Raw genomic sequence first — 17,909 nt, forward strand, 5'->3', positions numbered from 1 at the left:
TGTGTAAGCAACAGAAAATGTATGCATTATGGTTTGCTTGAAAGTGTTATGTGTATGAGTGCCAACATGGCATTGTTTTTGTAAGTCTCAGTGATAGTGGGGTGTATTCAATCCATTGATCCTGACATTGTTCATGAATTATATAAATATCATGCAGAAAATCAAAGGTAAAATCTGAGAGGAACCTTATTTTCATCTGTAATACTCATTTATTTTTATTTTAAATATGGATTGTGCACCTTTTGTCTGTTCATTGCCTGGTTTACCATACAAATAAATACATAAATTAAAAACAAAGAAATATCAACAATCACAGTTGAACAATCAAATAAAATTAATCTAATTAAACAATGACAATTTGTTCCTACATCTCACATATTATTTTATTTTGTTTTTTTTCATCTAGTGGTTCTTTTTTCAGTCAGATCCCCATTTAGCAGGCAACACATGGAGCGTAAAGCACTCATCCTACTGGGTATTTACAAAAAGTACTGTTGTTGTCCCTGCAGGCAACATCAAAATTTTACAGAGCAACACATTCTTGCATGCATCAATGACTTTTCAGGTGTCTCACTAAACATAGTATACAAACAGTGCAAATGTAAAAAGCACTGTAGTTTGCTTTGATACTCAGTGGTTAGGTTTTTAGGGGAGCACAGAAAATGGCTTGTTATTTTCTTCATGAATCCTTCAGCATTAATGACGCTGTGACTTAAAAAAAATGCACCTTTTGTCTGTTCATTGCCTGGTTTACCATACAAATAAATACATAAATTAAAAACAAAGAAATATCAACAATCACAGTTGAACAATCAAATAAAATTAATCTAATTAAACAATGACAATTTGTTCCTACATCTCACATATTATTTTACATTTTTACAAATTGTTTAAATTCTGCATTGTCTGAACTGAATCCTAAAAGCTCAGTGGATTGCTGAGTTCTTTGCAAGGTGTCAAAACACAACCAGCCATCTTCACAAACATGCATTCACACGCAAACATAATGGCCTGCATCTGTGCAAGAAGTTGTGAAAGTCACCCTGGTACAAAATGACCCACTAAAATATACTTAACAATCAATTATTTATGATGGTTATCTCAGAATGTCAATAATTGCAATATACTTAAGATTGCAATATACTTAAGATTTAGCAAATTTTCAAGGAAAATTCTAAGTTCAGCACAAGTTAAAACTCTACATTTTAAAATACTGCTTCAATAGTTGTAGTAGTAGCAGTAGTAGTAAAAATTGCTTACTAACATTTTATGTGTAACTTTGTTTCCTTGACATATCCTAAAATCCCCTAAAATGACCATAAAAATGACAACTACCAAATTTACAGCTCAAATAATACAGTTGTAACAGAACAATTATTGCACATACTTTTACAAAGCTTTTAGGTTCACATTTTGAATTAGCAATTAGCCCCACTGGCATTTATTTATTTATTATCTTTTGTGGAAAATGAGGGATGAGTTGAAATTATTGATTGGTTGATATTGATTTTTTTTAATGGTAATTATCTTTGTGCTATTAATGCGGTTGCATGGGCCTAACTTTTGCTTAACTTGAAATATTCCGGAAACACTTCCAAGTTCCATTTGTTAACATTTGTTAACTATTTAGTTAAAAAATATATACAACAGGTATAATGTGCATCCTATAAGAACACAGCCAGAGTCTTGCTGTTCCAAACGATGGGCAGGCATACTGGGATGTGGCTATATAGGCAGTAGATAACAAGGCAGCTCACTAGGTAATAACTGTAGTCCAAATGTGGTTGTAAATTGGTTCATAAGCACTAGATTTTTATATCAAGAAAGAAAGAGAAAGAAAGAAAGAAAAATAAAACACTTTACAATAAGGTTCTAAACATTAACATTAGTTAATGTATTATATATCATGAACAGTGAACAGTCATTTTTGACAGCATTTAATCTTTATATTAGTGCTAATTTAAAAATATACAATGTTACATTTAATTAAAAGTAAATCATACAAAGTTAAAAATCAATTCATCAATGTGAAAATTAAAATGCTCTAAAAGTACTGTATTTTTCAGTGTTTTTTCATGTTTTCAAATATTGTATAAGCTAACCTTAATGTATACAACCTTATTGTAAAGTGTTAGTGAAATAAATTATTTGCTGGTCATGCATATGTTAGATCTTCTGTTTCTGTGTAAGCAACAGAAAATTTATGCATTATGGTTTGCTTGAAAGTGTTATGTGTATGAGTGCCAACATGGCATTGTTTTTGTAAGTCTCAGTGATAGTGGGGTGTATTCAATCCATTGATCCTGACATTGTTCATGAATTATATAAATATCATGCAGAAAATCAAAGGTAAAATCTGAGAGGAACCTTATTTTCATCTGTAATACTCATTTATTTTTATTTTAAATATGGATTGTGCACCTTTTGTCTGTTCATTGCCTGGTTTACCATACAAATAAATACATAAATTAAAAACAAAGAAATATCAACAATCACAGTTGAACAATCAAATAAAATTAATCTAATTAAACAATGACAATTTGTTCCTACATCTCACATATTATTTTACATTTTGACAAATTGTTTAAATTCTGCATTGTCTGAACTGAATCCTAAAAGCTCAGTGGATTGCTGAGTTCTTTGCAAGGTGTCAAAACACAACCAGCCATCTTCACAAACATGCATTCACACGCAAACATAATGGCCTGCATCTGTGCAAGAAGTTGTGAACGTCACCCTGGTACAAAATGGCCCACTAAAATATACTTAACAATCAGTTATTTATGATGGTTATCTCAGAATGTCTACACTGCACCATAACTAACATTTGCAATATTGCAATATACTTAAGATTTAGCAAATTTTCAAGGAAAATTCTAAGTTCAGCACAAGTTAAAACTCTACATTTTAAAATACTGCTTCAATAGTTGTAGTAGTAGCAGTAGTAGTAAAAATTGCTTACTAACATTTTATGTGTAACTTTGTTTCCTTGACATATCCTAAAATCCCCTAAAATGACCATAAAAATGACAACTACCAAATTTACAGCTCAAATAATACAGTTGTAACAGAACAATTATTGCACATACTTTTACAAAGCTTTTAGGTTCACATTTTGAATTAGCAATTAGCCCCACTGGCATTTATTTATTTATTATCTTTTGTGGAAAATGAGGGATGAGTTGAAATTATTGATTGGTTGATATTGATTTTTTTTAATGGTAATTATCTTTGTGCTATTAATGCGGTTGCATGGGCCTAACTTTTGCTTAACTTGAAATATTCCGGAAACACTTCCAAGTTCCATTTGTTAACATTTGTTAACTATTTAGTCAACATTAACTAACAATGAAAAATGCTTCTTAAGCATTTATTAATCTTTGTTAACAACAAATGTGTTACTCATTGTTAATGTCAGTTAATACAATAACCACTGTTTATTAATGGAACTTTATTGTAAAGTCTTACCAATATTTAGTCACTTGGAAAATTTCACTTACCCTCGGTTTCACAGACAAGGCTTAAGCTAATCCCAGACTAAAATGCATGTTTGAGATGTCTCAACTGAAAATATCTTGCTCTGACATATCCTAAAATATGTCAGTGTCATTGTTCTGTGTCAAGATGCACACCTGTAGTATTTATTTATTTATTAATTATCTCTTGTGGAAAATGAGGGATGAGTTGAAATTATTGATTGGTTGATATTGATTTTTTTTTAATGGTAATTATCATTGTTCTATTAATGCGGTTGCATGGGCCTAACTTTTGCTTAACTTGAAATACTTCCAAGTTCCATTTGTTAACATTTGTTAACTATTTAGTTAAAAAATATATACAACAGGTATAATGTGCATCCTATAAGAACACAGCCAGAGTCTTTTAAACAAGAAGTGCCAATCAACTCAGGAGTGCCAATTAAACTTTCACATCTTTTTGCACAGCTGCAGGCCTTTATGTGTCTGAATGTGACACTGGCCATTGACATGTTTTAGTCAGAGGATTTTCTTATACTGTATCTGAACTGATAGAGCATAGCACTAGCAACAACAAGGTTATGTGTTAAATTCCAAAAAACCAGGCCTTAAAGTGCTAAAAAGTGGTTGAAATAGCATGTACAATATGATATAATAGGTGTATACAATAGGTATAATGTGCATCCTATAAGAACACAGCCAGTGTCTTTTAAACAAGAAGTGCCAATCAACTCAGGAGTGCCAATTAAACTTTCACATCTTTTTGCACAGCTGCAGGCCTTTATGTGTCTGAATGTGACACTGGCCATTGACATGTTTTAGTCAGAGGATTTTCTTATACTGTATCTGAACTGATAGAGCATAGCACTAGCAACAACAAGGTTATGTGTTAAATTCCAAGGGAATATATACTTTTAATTGTATACTTTGACGGCAGTGTGAGTTGATTTTCGATAGAAATGTCTGCCAAATATAAAAATAATTTCCCAAATGATAGTGTACATGAAAAAAATTTAATACATAAAAACAAAAGCAAGCAGTCTTAGAGGGTGATCAAAGCATGCAATGCTCCATCGATACATCACCCTTTAAAATTAAACTGCATCTGAGAGATGGTTTTAATACATGTGTTGGAATCTGATCACAGTTCTTTGAGCTCCTCCTCAGAATGTGCCAACTCTTTGACTGATGCTTGGTTAATGGAGAGAAAATGGGTATGGTACACTTGGCTTCTACCTGAGATTGCAGGTCCTGCCAGACTTCTGGAATTACTCCCCAAACACCATTTTATAGGTGCAGTTATATTGCCACTTGTAATGCATGACATATTTTGACATGCCAATCAAGTGTGAAGACCAGATACCTCAGAGGTGACAGCTCTCCTTCTTGATGTGTTTTCCTTCTTGGGTTGCTGTGAGGCAGATTTCCCTGCCCTGGACTGTTGCCCAGAGATCCTTGAGGAATCTTCCCGGAAGGATGTTCTGAAAGGTATTCCTATGGGGACCAGAAAAACCACGGGAGAAGAAAAACATGACCTAGTCTAGTTACAGAGCCTGAAATAGTGTGAGTCCCATATTACATACTGGTAGAAGAATGAAAGACCTAAGCATTTTGTGCCTCAATTAGAGAAGTTAGATATTGGTTCAGTATAGAAGATAATTGGTGGGGACCTTAAGGTCAACACGAACAGCTTCTTGCAACCTAATCTCTGGACAATGTTTTTGTAGTATTGACTTTTTAAAGTAGTTTTTATTTTTATATTATTCTCCATTTTCAATTACATTTTTATTTGTTTTTATATTGAAAAAATGATACTATTTAGTTATTAGTCATTTAGTTATTTTATAAGATATAAAATCTAAAACGTGAAAATGGAATGAAAATTAGATTTATGGCATTCTTAAATTCTGATGGCGAAACTTACAAACAGAGAAACGTATTAACAGTGTAATAATTATTAAAACAAATATTGTTTACAAAGCAGAATAATGCATTTAATATGTCTTTCCATTTATTGTCTTTTCATTTAAAGCATGTGACCTTTCAAGACATGTCTTTTGTTTAGTTTGTGTTCTTGCTGTTACCCACCTCTGCTGTATCTTTTCTCTCTTCATAATTCTGCTTCATCACACATTTACATTTTTTGCACATTTAGCAGTGGTTCCAGTTTACCATTTTCCATTCCATAAACCACCAACACATTTGCTATCATTTCCATATGATACATACCGCATAAGCAGGTATTTAGATTTCCTATGGTTGGTATTGTCACTGCATGGGGTTGTAATAATTTTGCACACCTGGAAGTATCTATGATTCCTAGAAATTCTGAGGTTCTGTAGTTCCTCTATCTGATGCATCATTTATGAACAAATGGCAAATGGAATGAGTTATATCACATACCAATCATTAATTATAATTAATTATTTCCCTTCAGTATTCGGGTGACGTAGCAGCCCTAGAATATGGAATGTGAATTATAACATTGTTAAATCACAAGCCAAAAATACTGAATCCCTTCGCCATCCTTAAACATTTTGACATCACTAAGATATTTTGTGGTGGCCCCTAACAGGTCTTTTTTATTTTTGTAGCATTTCTAACAAAGATGCTGGGTTCAGATCCATGTGCAGAGATTTTAATGAACAACACGGATAGCTAACTAATCTAAGCGCAAAAATACAAGTGAATTTCCAAAGGGTCAAAATATGCAGTCAGGCATAATGAATAGTAAACAAATGCAAATCACACAGTCTAAAAGCACAGGTATGAGATAACCAGACAGGAGTCAGATGAACCATGACAGACATGACTATGATTATAGAAAACTGCAGTCGCAATTACATGCAAGACTTGACCAAAAATGTGCAGAGAGTGAATGTGACTATAAATACACAACAATGAAAAATCATGAGCAGGTGTAAGCAATCAAGATTGCAATTCCGGAATCTGGTGGTTACAGTGCCTTCAGTGAGTAAAACAATCAGCAGGCATTTCAAACACTTTATGAATTGTGAACATATCAAAACAGAATTTCATATCGTCATGAATTTGAAGGTTGCTTTGTTAGTCTTATTTATTGAATTTTGTGATAATGGTACATGTTGTTTTCTGATCTGTGATTATCAGATCAGTGTTGTTAGATCAGCAAAAACCAATGGTGGTTGGTGAACTCAAAAAATAATTAGGCCTAAATTTGTAAATTTGTAAATTTGGATTACACAGTTTTAACATAAACTGTTAAATTTAATTTGATGCATATTTGCCAGTCATATATTAATTATCATCAGTCAATCCAATTAGCTTCAGTCTCATACATTTTAACTAACTTGTAACTTATGACTTGTTCCTATATTTTAACTTTGTTCATAAGTAATTTGGATTAAAGCATTTTTGAAAATATGATTATTTAAATAAAATCAACTACACGCAAATAGTCAATAATAAACTATGCCATGATTTTTTGAGAGCAGAAATCTTACCTGTTTGTTACCTGTTTCATGTGTGACTGACAAATATGCATCATATTACACTTATTATTTTGTTTATGTTAAATCTGTGTAATCCAAATGGATGGAAAATCAAAAACATAAATCTAAAATTTAGACCTAAATATTTTTAAGTGTGTAAGTGAGGTCAAATCTGGCACATGCTTTGAGGCAGCAAGTTTGAATATGTGCAAGTGAATCAGATTAAGCTGCTACTGCGCAAAGCTGTTGTGTGACTTCAGAAGGCTTGATACATAGGGGAAAGTGGGGTGAGTTGAGCCAGTTTTTATTTACGGTGTGTTTAAAGTAAGTGCATGACAGTAATGGGCCCAAATTAAATATGTACATAAATTTCAGGATGTGGTGCATCATTAGAAATAATCTATTCCTAATGATGCATGAAGTAAACTGAAGTAAACTATGAAGTAAAACTGAACATTTTCACCTCATGCTATATCAAAGGAAGATAAATTCAATAAAGATGACTACTTAAAATCTATGTGTGAGCCTTATAATGGACTGGCCATCCATCCAGGGTGAGTAAAATGGATAATTCTTCATATATTTGTGGTCACATAACCAATTTTGTTTAAGGTTGCCGCTCTCCCCTAAATTGTTATAACTATTATATGTATGTTTGTATGTACAGTATATATATTTTTATTTATTGCTTGCTTGCCATTTTTGGAGCTCAACAGCCCCATTCTTTGGAAAAGTGTGGTGTGAAAACTCATAAACACATGTCGTTTTGTCTTCCTAACAACAAAGAAAGACATACAGAAAAAAAGAACTAATGACTAAGCCAATAATGAGTAAATAAAGGCAGAATATTCATTTTGGGGAGAAATATTCTCTGAAGCCATCAATTTCCACAAAGGATCAGTACTTCTGAAACAATGGTAAGACTTTCACTTGCTGCTTTGACACAACCAGTATTGTATTAAGCACTATACAAATAAAGGGGACTTGACTTGACTCACATCTCACTCTCACTCACACATGCGGCAAAAATGGACAGGATCAGACAATGTGCAAACAAAACAGTAATATATTTACAGACGATCCATAGTAGACAAAATTGTACAGTATGTAGTTGTAGCAAAGAAACATTTGTCCCTGACATTTCAATAGATAAGTAAATTAAGAGGTCCAGCAGGTGAGATTGTGTGTGTGTGTGTGTGTGTGTGTGTGTGTAGAGGGGGTTGGTTTAACAGGTAATGTTACAGTCCTCTACCAAACACACACCTGTTGCCTCAGGTTCATTTACATTTCAGACTAGCTCACCTTGCACTTTGGGAGGCAGTGTGTGTGTGTGTGTGTGTGTGTGTGCGCACACGTGTGTGTGTGTCTGCGTGCACGCTTCTGCTTAATAATGACTCCGGATTAATAGCTCATGCGGAATAAATTTCTATGTAATTAATTTGTAAATACTTTTTATGTATGATTGAAATTGTACTGCTTGTGTTTCATAAGGCCTGATATGTGGACCCTTACAAAAAAGTACAGTGACAGTATCATGTATAGCATCAGATGATATAACCATTCTTAATATTTCTTAATATATCCATACTCATATGACATTTACATGATACTTCAGGGTACTTCATATTTACTCTCTTGCTTTCTCAGTCTTTTTTCTTCATTCTGTCTCTTTGATTCTGTAAACAACACTGCCCTCTACAGGTAAGTACTAAGTTTACTGTAAATGTATGGTCACAAAACACTTTCATGACTTAGGGTTGGCCACAATAATCATTTGTGTGGGCTACAGAGAAAATAAAACTTTGTTTATATTCTCTAGATTTTATGTCAGTTTAGTATAAGTTTTCAGCAGTGTTTAGTGTAAGCCATTGGTGAAACGGGTGACTTTTAAGACTTACAAAATTGATGAATAATGGAAGCATGTTTAGCAGCAGCATCTGGGAGCATAACAGCACACTTTTTCAGTGTTTTAAGAAGAACAGTTAAGAATAGTGGACGTAAACCAAAAGTGAAGGATGGGGAAAGAAGGATTGTGTCCAAACAACACAGAACTACAAAGTGAAAGCAAACCTCAATAGTAACTTCAAAGACACAATTTCAACAAAAACTGGCCACCCCTTACCAAAAAGTAGTACACTTCAAGTTTATTTTAGTAAGTATACTTAAGTAAAGTTCAAGTATATTTTTAAGTATACTTTATGTAGTAAATGTAATTTTAAGTATATTTCTGAGAAGTACATAAAGCCCATTTCTGAGAAGTACATAAAAAGTAGACAAAGTATACTTTCCTATTTTTAGTTTAAAAGAAGTATACTAATAGCACACTTGAATAAACTTATTTTTCGTAAGGGACAGAGAACTTCACAAAGCCAAAATCCATGAACAAGCTACAATTACTAAAATTTTAATGGACGCATGGACACCAGTGGTAAAATGCAAAAAAAAAATGGTCATAGAACTTGGACAGGTGGAGCTCAAAGATGAACTTCAACATCTGCCCTGGCCAATGACCTGACTGAATATTATCCAAGTTTTAAAGAGAATGAGAAGCAGATTCCCTTCTTCGGTATCACCGAAGCAAATGGCAGATGTTCTGCTAGACAACATTCCACTGGAGACTATTCAAAAGTTGTACAAAATCTATTCTAAGAATGTTGTAAGCTGTATTAAAGGCAAATGATGGTAAAGCGCTTTAATAATTAAATATTTCCTATTTCCTAGGTTTGACACACATATGAAATATGAGCATTGAGAAGTGCCAGTGATCTTACCACTACTGACACGGATACAGTTGCTGTACTGAATATTGTGGAAGCACACATATCCAAACATATCTGCTAAACTATGGGTCCTGTATTCTTTTGGGATTAAGAGCAGGAACATGATAGATAAGAGTTTACATTATGGGTTCAGGACACTGACCAAGGTGGTTTATACCTGAAGAGAGCTACCCATTAGCATGCCTATTCTTCTCAATGGCAATTGCTTGACTTTTGTATAAAACCTTGGACATATGCAACATGCAAGCTGCCATCTTAGCAACTTGCAAAACAGACAACGGGGAAGCACTTTCAAAAATAATCTGTCACCAGTAAAACATCTGTAGTGTGTTGCTAGCGGGGGAAATAGTCAGAATACCAAAGCCAAGCAGAGCCACAGACTCCACAAAACAAGCTTAGGTGTCTCATTATGGGGACAGTTCTCTGTTCCATAAAGGCTCAGAAAAAATCCACACAGCTTGAGCCAGGCAATTAAAATCTTCAAAGAACTCCTGAGGTTCTTTATTCATGCTGAGGACTCATCTTCGTAAGACAAGTTTTTGATCAAACAATAAACCCTTAGAGAATGAAAGATTGGTTATGAATCTTAAGGATGTACAGATGTAAAGCTACTTAATGAATTGACATATTATTGCTGTTTGTCTCATTCCACGATATTTTATTGCTGTATAAATTGTATATTTTTAAAAATTTTGTTTTAACTTGTAGATATTTTGTTATTTTTCATTCTTTGATTGAACGTTGAAAGCAGTTGTTCAGTCTATTGAAACTAATAAACAGAATAAAAAAAATTAAGCATGCAAATGAAAAATGAAAGGTCTTGAAGCATTAGAAGGAGTGTTGTCATAAAGGTGAATGGTCAAATACATTAAGCTCGTGGAAAGGAAGTGATTCATTTCCTCTCCACCAGTGACGCCACGATTACATTACATTTAGATTGATTCACTTCTAAATTTTCCCTTTTTGAACAGTCCTCCTCTAAATGATCCACAGATGCAAAGATTATAAATGGTACAATTTAGGATACAATTCAGGGCTGTATTTATGGAATCGTTTTGAGAGAAATTAGTTAAAACAATGGTGATAACAATCTGAAAAGATCTAGGATTCATTATGTAAATGCAGTGCCATCATGATGTGCAACTGTAGCAGCACACTCAATCAGGAGTGAATATATGTTCTGTCTGTCTAGAGGAATGAGTGAGTTCATGCTAATGGAGGGTTTTGTGGGAACACACTGAATTTAGCAACACCAATCTTCCCCTTTCTCTGTCTGTGAAGCTGTCTGTCTGTTTCTGTTTCTCTCCCACTCTCAAAATTAAAACATATCAATCTTTTTTTGGTAAAATCAGAGACTCATACTTTGCATGTACATTATGTGATGGTGAGGTCACTTTTATTCGGCTTATGTCTTTCAATTGATACTCCTTGTTTCCATAGAAACCTTTCTTCCCCTTTCCCCTCATCTGTCTGACACTATCTCTGCCCCTCTTCTTCCTTTGAAGGAAACTCTGCCTTACACAACAATACGTAACACCACGTGTTTCTACCATTGGTTTTGGTGTGATGATGACAGAATAGGGAAAGATTAGTGATTTTCTGACTCAATTTCAAATGTATGTATGTATGTGTGTATCTATCTATCTATCTATCTATCTATCCATCTGTCTGTCTTAAAATAAAATGAAATGAAAATGAATAAACAATTATATTATTCAGTGGTTCAGCAACAATCTCCAAGTAAACTTTCTGAATCTGATCGTAGCTGAAGACTATTATTTGAATGAATAAATTCAACTTATTGACAGATGAAATTTTCACATAAAAATATTATGATTCATTTTTGCACTAGGAAATAATTGCTCACAGTTCTATCTCATACCCATAGCAATTCACTCAGTTATCAGATCTTTAGTGAAAATCCCACTTTACGTCAAGCCTTTATTACATAACTGGTTGGCTCTCTTATAGTAGATGACAAAGCAATACAGATATATTTGAGTGTATCCGTCTCAACATTGTTTCTAGTTATAGCTTTGATCTGCTTGGGAGTGAAAGCTAAAAATGTAGTGGTCCAAAAAATACACACTATTGTGAAACAAAGGAAAGAGAACAGTACACTGTAAAATGTAATAAGTTGACTTTACTTAGAAAAAGTGAGGAAACCGATTGCCTTAAAATTTCCAAGTAAAGTAGAGTATTAATGTTTAGTTGGCATAACTTAATGACATCAATATGCTTTTTTTTGGTCACAAAAATGTTGAATATGAGTGCACATTAATATGCCCATGCTGTATTAAAGTTAAAGAAGGTGTTACATCATAATATATATAATAATAATATTTTCAAAATTTCTCATAGTATGCTATGAGCTATGATCTTTTTCATTTTGTCATTTCATCTGAATATCAACATTTGTGAGATTTAGTTCTGTGATTAATTGATTTAATTGTGTGTGTTTGTGTGTGTGTATTATCTTAGCAACATGCAACTGTATTTAGTTGTTATTTACAATATGTTATTTACAATATGATAAATGTATTATGGCACGTTAACAAAACATTTTATATTGATTTTGTATTGTTCACTGTTCATTATGTTTTATTTTTCATTGGCATTTGAGAAAATAAAACTGTCTTTAATTCATCAGCATTTAGCTACAAAATATTTAGTTTAATGACTTTCATTAATAACATAATAACACTGGAAAACATTACTTGCACAAGTTTTTTTTTTCATATATACTCATATGTAAATGTACATGAACTACTGGCCTCTCAGGCATTATAGGTGTGTTTATTAGGTTTGTTAGTGATTTATTAATGCAAAAGCATCAATTACCTTAATCATGCTTTGACACACAAGTATGTACTCAATATCTACTCAAGACAACGTCAGAAACAGGAATTTCCCCTGCAGGATATATAAATGGTGAACATGATTGGGCTTTGTTACTGCTGGAGTCTGGTGACTGCGCATTTTCTTTTTGATTGCTGTTGTTATAATGAACTTCCAGGGTAAGTTTTATTTTTTATTTAAATTAAATTCTTATTATATGAAAAAAAATTATTCTGGAGAATTTTGCTTCATATACTATTTTCAATAATATTTTAACTTATGTTATACTATGTACACTATTTTCAATTTTGATGATAGAAGGCTAAGATGATAAATGTATTATTTAAGGTTATTTAAAAAATAAATATGTATGTACAGTAAATAAGTATGAAGAAGCCTTAGGTAACTTCTACAGTCAATTGGAATCAGGTGTATTTATGTGAAATCAGGATGTCCAGCCATGGCTAAAGCATGTGAGTGCGTGAGCCATATGTGTGAGATCTGCGTCACAGTGTTATGCACTTCTAATCGCTTCTGTCTTTCACTCTCTCTCCTCTAGTGGCTCTATTAGTCACACTTGTGGGAATTATGGCATCTGCCCCAATCTCTGACAAATTGGGCATTATGAACAAGGATACTATTGTACAGGCTCACATTTTAATCAACAAAATTCTAAAAGATATTCCTACAACTCATGCAGCCTGGATAAACAACAAGGTAAGCACATTTATTTCAGGACTGTAACCACCATAGACACTGAGGGACATACTGTCCCCAGTATTCAGAAGAGCAGTCAATCAATATGCTGTTTTCAGTGAATGATTCTTAAAAATGTACATTTGGTCCCTCTAATCTTCAATCTTGTTTACATGTTTGCTGTTTAAGCTATGTATGTATATATATATATGTATATATATATATATAGGCTATATACACACACACACACATATGTGCATTGGCTTGTGGTTGGGATAGTCTAGTGGCCAACGATCTGGGCTGTCAACTGAAGAGATGTAGATTTGATCTTTGAATGTATCACCGTTTCACCCTGGATCAACAAACTTAACTGCAAAAGTTAATACAAAGTTTTCTTTAACTTCACGTTCATAGCTCTCGGTGTATATAGATTTACAAGAGGGTCAAGTCGTTTGGACACTTCAGTCACATTTGAGAATGTTACTGTATTAGATACAAAATATCAAATGAAGTGGCATCTCACCAAACAAATGATTCTAAAACTTTTCTCAGAATAACTTTGAAATGATTTTTAACGTGTTTTATTGAGTGTATGAAGTTTCTGATACAAGTTCACACAGGTGTCCTAGCAGAGCAACCATCAGTTTAGTTCACATAACCTGTGGACACACAGTGTTTGACAATCACAAAGTGTCCAAATACTTTTGAGGGCCACTGATCACTAATTTTCTTTGCTCTGGCATGTATGTGAGGAGTATGTACTGACACAAGAACAAGAAACTCTGTCCTGTCGTGTTTAAACAATTCAAATGCTCGTCTTTTCTTTCAGAGTCTGACTTTGGGCGACAGCACGACTAGACTGCAGCTGGAGTTCTTGAGGAAATCTATGATACCCTCTGCCCCAGTTCTTCAGAACATCTCCAGTATCTCCAGCATGGTACGTTTTATTCTTTTTTTTTGGCATTTGCTTGACTGTTAATTTTTTTTTAAATCATACTTGGCTAAGGCAAGGGATATATACAAAACCTAAACCTATGCAGTACTGTAAACCCACACTATTTGAGTTTAGTTATATACTATTCAGTTTATAAGAAATCAGATTCACAACAGCAAGATTAAAAAATAAAAATAAAAATCAGCTTGACTGTTGAGAGATGGGCCAATAAGAACAAACACCACTTTTTTTTCTTGTTGTATTATGATAGCTGGAGAAGAATTATTACTTTTTGGACTTTATAATGGTACACAATTACACAAGGAACACAATTAAAAGACAAATATAACAGGATTGTTCAGCAAATAAACTGTGAGATCTCTCTGTTACTGTCACAGGAAACCTGCCTTGCACACATAGTGAAGGGACTGCAACTACATCTGAATCTCTTGAATGAGATCAGCAAAGAACTGGCCCAGACAGACCAAGTGAATGAACTTAAAGCTGAAATTCAAGAACTTCGTTCCTTAATCAAAAAGGTATGGTATTGGGGGACTGTTCTTTTGTGAATGGGTAGATGAAATGTAATTTATTTACTGTTTTGTAGTATCAATTCCTGAATTCCCTAAATGTTAGCCTGTTTAGTCATGCCTTGATTTAGCAACTTACTATTGCTAAATTTAAATCATGTATGGCATCATATTGCAGTGCCTCTCTTAGGATAGCAGTCAAGTAATGTGTTTAAGCCATAGTAATATAAATAGAGAAGGTCAGCCTTATCTCATGAGAAGTTATAATAATTCATACATGATGGCAAAAATGTCTTACTCATGGTTAGAGTATGTTGGGAAAGTGCTTCATTTGGTTTTCTTTCCAAATGCCGTTTAACTGAACTGCAGTTTTTAATTTTTATTTTTTTGCATGTTTGAATGCTCCATTCATGCAATTATGTATTTTCACAGTTGCAGAACCAGGCGGGATTTGACCCATCAAAGCAGGCATCAGATGAGCAGTCACAGACCCCAGAGCATGATCTGGCCAAGCATCTGACAAATAAATACATGACCCAGGTGGCGGCCCACCTCACCCTGCAACAGCTTCAGAACTTCAGCTGTGACGTCCTCCGCAGTATCCTCAGTATTCGCAGAATGACCTCCAACATGTCCATGGCAGAGAACCCTAACACTGTGCAGCTCTGCATAAATACAGCAGGTCTATAAGCAGCCTAGACCAGTAAGCCCAAAGTATACTTGAGTTCTGACACAGACGCATAGCCTTTAAAAGTATATTGTATGCGGATAGCATGCAAAGTATACTGAAACACACGCAAACTGGAATGTTCCATCTTTGTCCAGTGTCTGTGCTATTTTTCTAAAGAAGTTATGAAAAATCGATTCCCCTATGGAGAAAATAAACCTGGCTGTTGTACTCTACAGAGTATGCATAGATTAAAAAAAAAAAAAAAGGGCTACGTACATACAGCATTGTACCCTAGCATACATGTTAAAAGCAAAGTATACTTTGGGCTTTACACGGAACAGATGCAACATGATACAGTGACAAGCAAAAAACAAACAAACAGTTGATATGTGTTTCAAGGTACACAGTCAAATTATTTGTTGCTGGAATTATGTTGCACCATCAGTCAGGACATGGAGGCACTGCAGGGTATTTGTTGTCTTCAGATTTTGTATTTTGTTTATTTATTATTTATTTATTTTATATTTCACTTCACATTTGATTTATTATTTATTAATTTAACACTTTAGGAACTCCCTTAAATGGCTTTATTCTTTACAGTCTGCCTCAGAAAGCAATGTATTATTTAACTCACTGTGAAATGTATTATTTAACTTTACTGTGTCATACAATCTGAGCACATGAACATGTCTCATAAGTTGCTAAATGAGATCATGGTCATTGGATCGATCTCCTGATCTCTGTGAGAACTACCTACTGTTTTCATTACTCATTTCATGTGATATTATGTTCTTGTTTTTATTTTTCTTACCCATAAATATTACTTAAATGAGATATCAGATGATTTTATTTATGATTCTGTATTATTTATTTATTTAATTATTTATTTATTCAAAAAACTGAAAAATACATGTATTTATTTTTGCCATTATTTGTTGTTATGTTTGGAATATTTGAAGATGTGCCATACATTTTAACCAAATAAACATTTTTGAGGCTAATGAGTGTTAAATATCAATTGTTGCTCATATATTCTCTCTGTATTACTTTCTGTATCTGGAATTTAATTGTATCATCTTTAGCCAGTTGACAATTAATCAGTAAACAGACAAAGGCCCTATGAAAAATATTGCACACCTGAGGTGGTAATGCGGCCACCATGCAACAAGTTGGGTATGCATTATTTTTGTTGATTTGATTATTCTGCTTATACCACGGTTACCTCAGAAGCTTTTGTCCATTCAAAGCTCTTGTGTGTAAAAATACTTTCATAAAATTGTCGTGGAGACAATCATGGGCCAGTGCTGACAAAAAGTTCCTGTCTGCAATTTTTAATATGTGTCTGGGAGAGAGAGAGTAGGAGAAAGAGATAGAGGGTGCTTTCCATTATTTATAATAAGAAGAATAACAATAACAATAACAATACATTTTACTTGGAAAAGGTTTGTCCTTTCATCCTTTTTTGGTCATATTTGTTTGCTTGGTCAGTGTCTTTGTGGTTTTTGGTTGTTTTGTTGTGGTAAACTGCAACGCTCTAAGAAATAGCTGAAATAAATTGGTGAAATGATATGGCACTGTAATGTGGTCTATACACCTAGAACTACCTAATAGATGTGTGATTACTGGAAATAAATAATAGAATGCCACAGTGCATGCCCACTTTTTTAGCGGCTTGGCTCCAGAGGTGTTTTTAATATTTATTTTTCCCATAAGGATTTTAAAAACGTACGCGGTTACTAATGTAATCTCAGTTCCCTGAGATACGGAACGAGTACTGCGTCTGTTTAAGACCGCTTGGGGAAAACTGCTTTTTCTCCGATGACTGAAGCCTTTCAATAAAGCAGTGTAACTGCACGGCCATTGGTTCGTGCAGTGAATAAAAAAACGAACCAATGGCTCGGCAGTGGAGCTGCATGATCCTATGGCGATAAAGCCCGCCAGAATGGGCGGGTTCCACTGGCTAAATAAGCGGCACATCGCCATAGGATCCTCAGGTTACTTCAACTGAACGACGACTACTAGATCTTCGCTCTACGAGACTACGAAGCCTTCGCCGTGATCAAGCCTCGCAGCGGATCGAGAGAACCCTTAGACACCAAGCCCAGGAAGAGGCAATGCCTCTAGTTGAGTGGGATCTTACTCCCATGGGGCATTGAAGGCTCAAAGAAGAGTATGTTAGCATAATAGCATCGATTATCCATTTGGAAAGTCTCTGCTTCGTAACCGGACAACCCTTGGTGCGGCCACCGAAGCACACAAACAGCTGATCCGACCGCCTGAACGGGGCAGAACGCTCAACATAGACTTTCAGTGCCCTGACGGGACAGAGTAAGTTCAACTCTTGGTCTTGCTCCAAAACTGTAGCGGCTCAAATGGAGGGCTCTGAAGAGCACCGTGGCCAGATCCCATGTAGGGACAGTGATGGGGCAAGGCGGGTTGAGCCTTCTAGACCCCTTCAGAAAATGAACAACCAAGTTGTTCCTGCCCACCGATTGGCCAGCTATAGGAGCGTGAG

At 34.4% G+C, this 17,909-nt stretch overlaps 1 pseudogene; it reads left to right on the forward strand.

Moving 5' to 3' along the window:
- The first annotated feature begins 12,663 nt into the window (after positions 1–12,663).
- On the forward strand, positions 12,664–15,847 carry LOC107706818 (uncharacterized; annotated as a pseudogene).
- Positions 15,848–17,909: the final 2,062 nt, after the last annotated feature.

The sequence above is a fragment of the Sinocyclocheilus rhinocerous genome, unplaced genomic scaffold (genome assembly GCF_001515625.1).
Source record: "Sinocyclocheilus rhinocerous isolate Xijiao unplaced genomic scaffold, SAMN03320098_v1.1 scaffold3888, whole genome shotgun sequence".
NCBI classification, from domain to species: Eukaryota; Metazoa; Chordata; class Actinopteri; order Cypriniformes; family Cyprinidae; genus Sinocyclocheilus; species Sinocyclocheilus rhinocerous.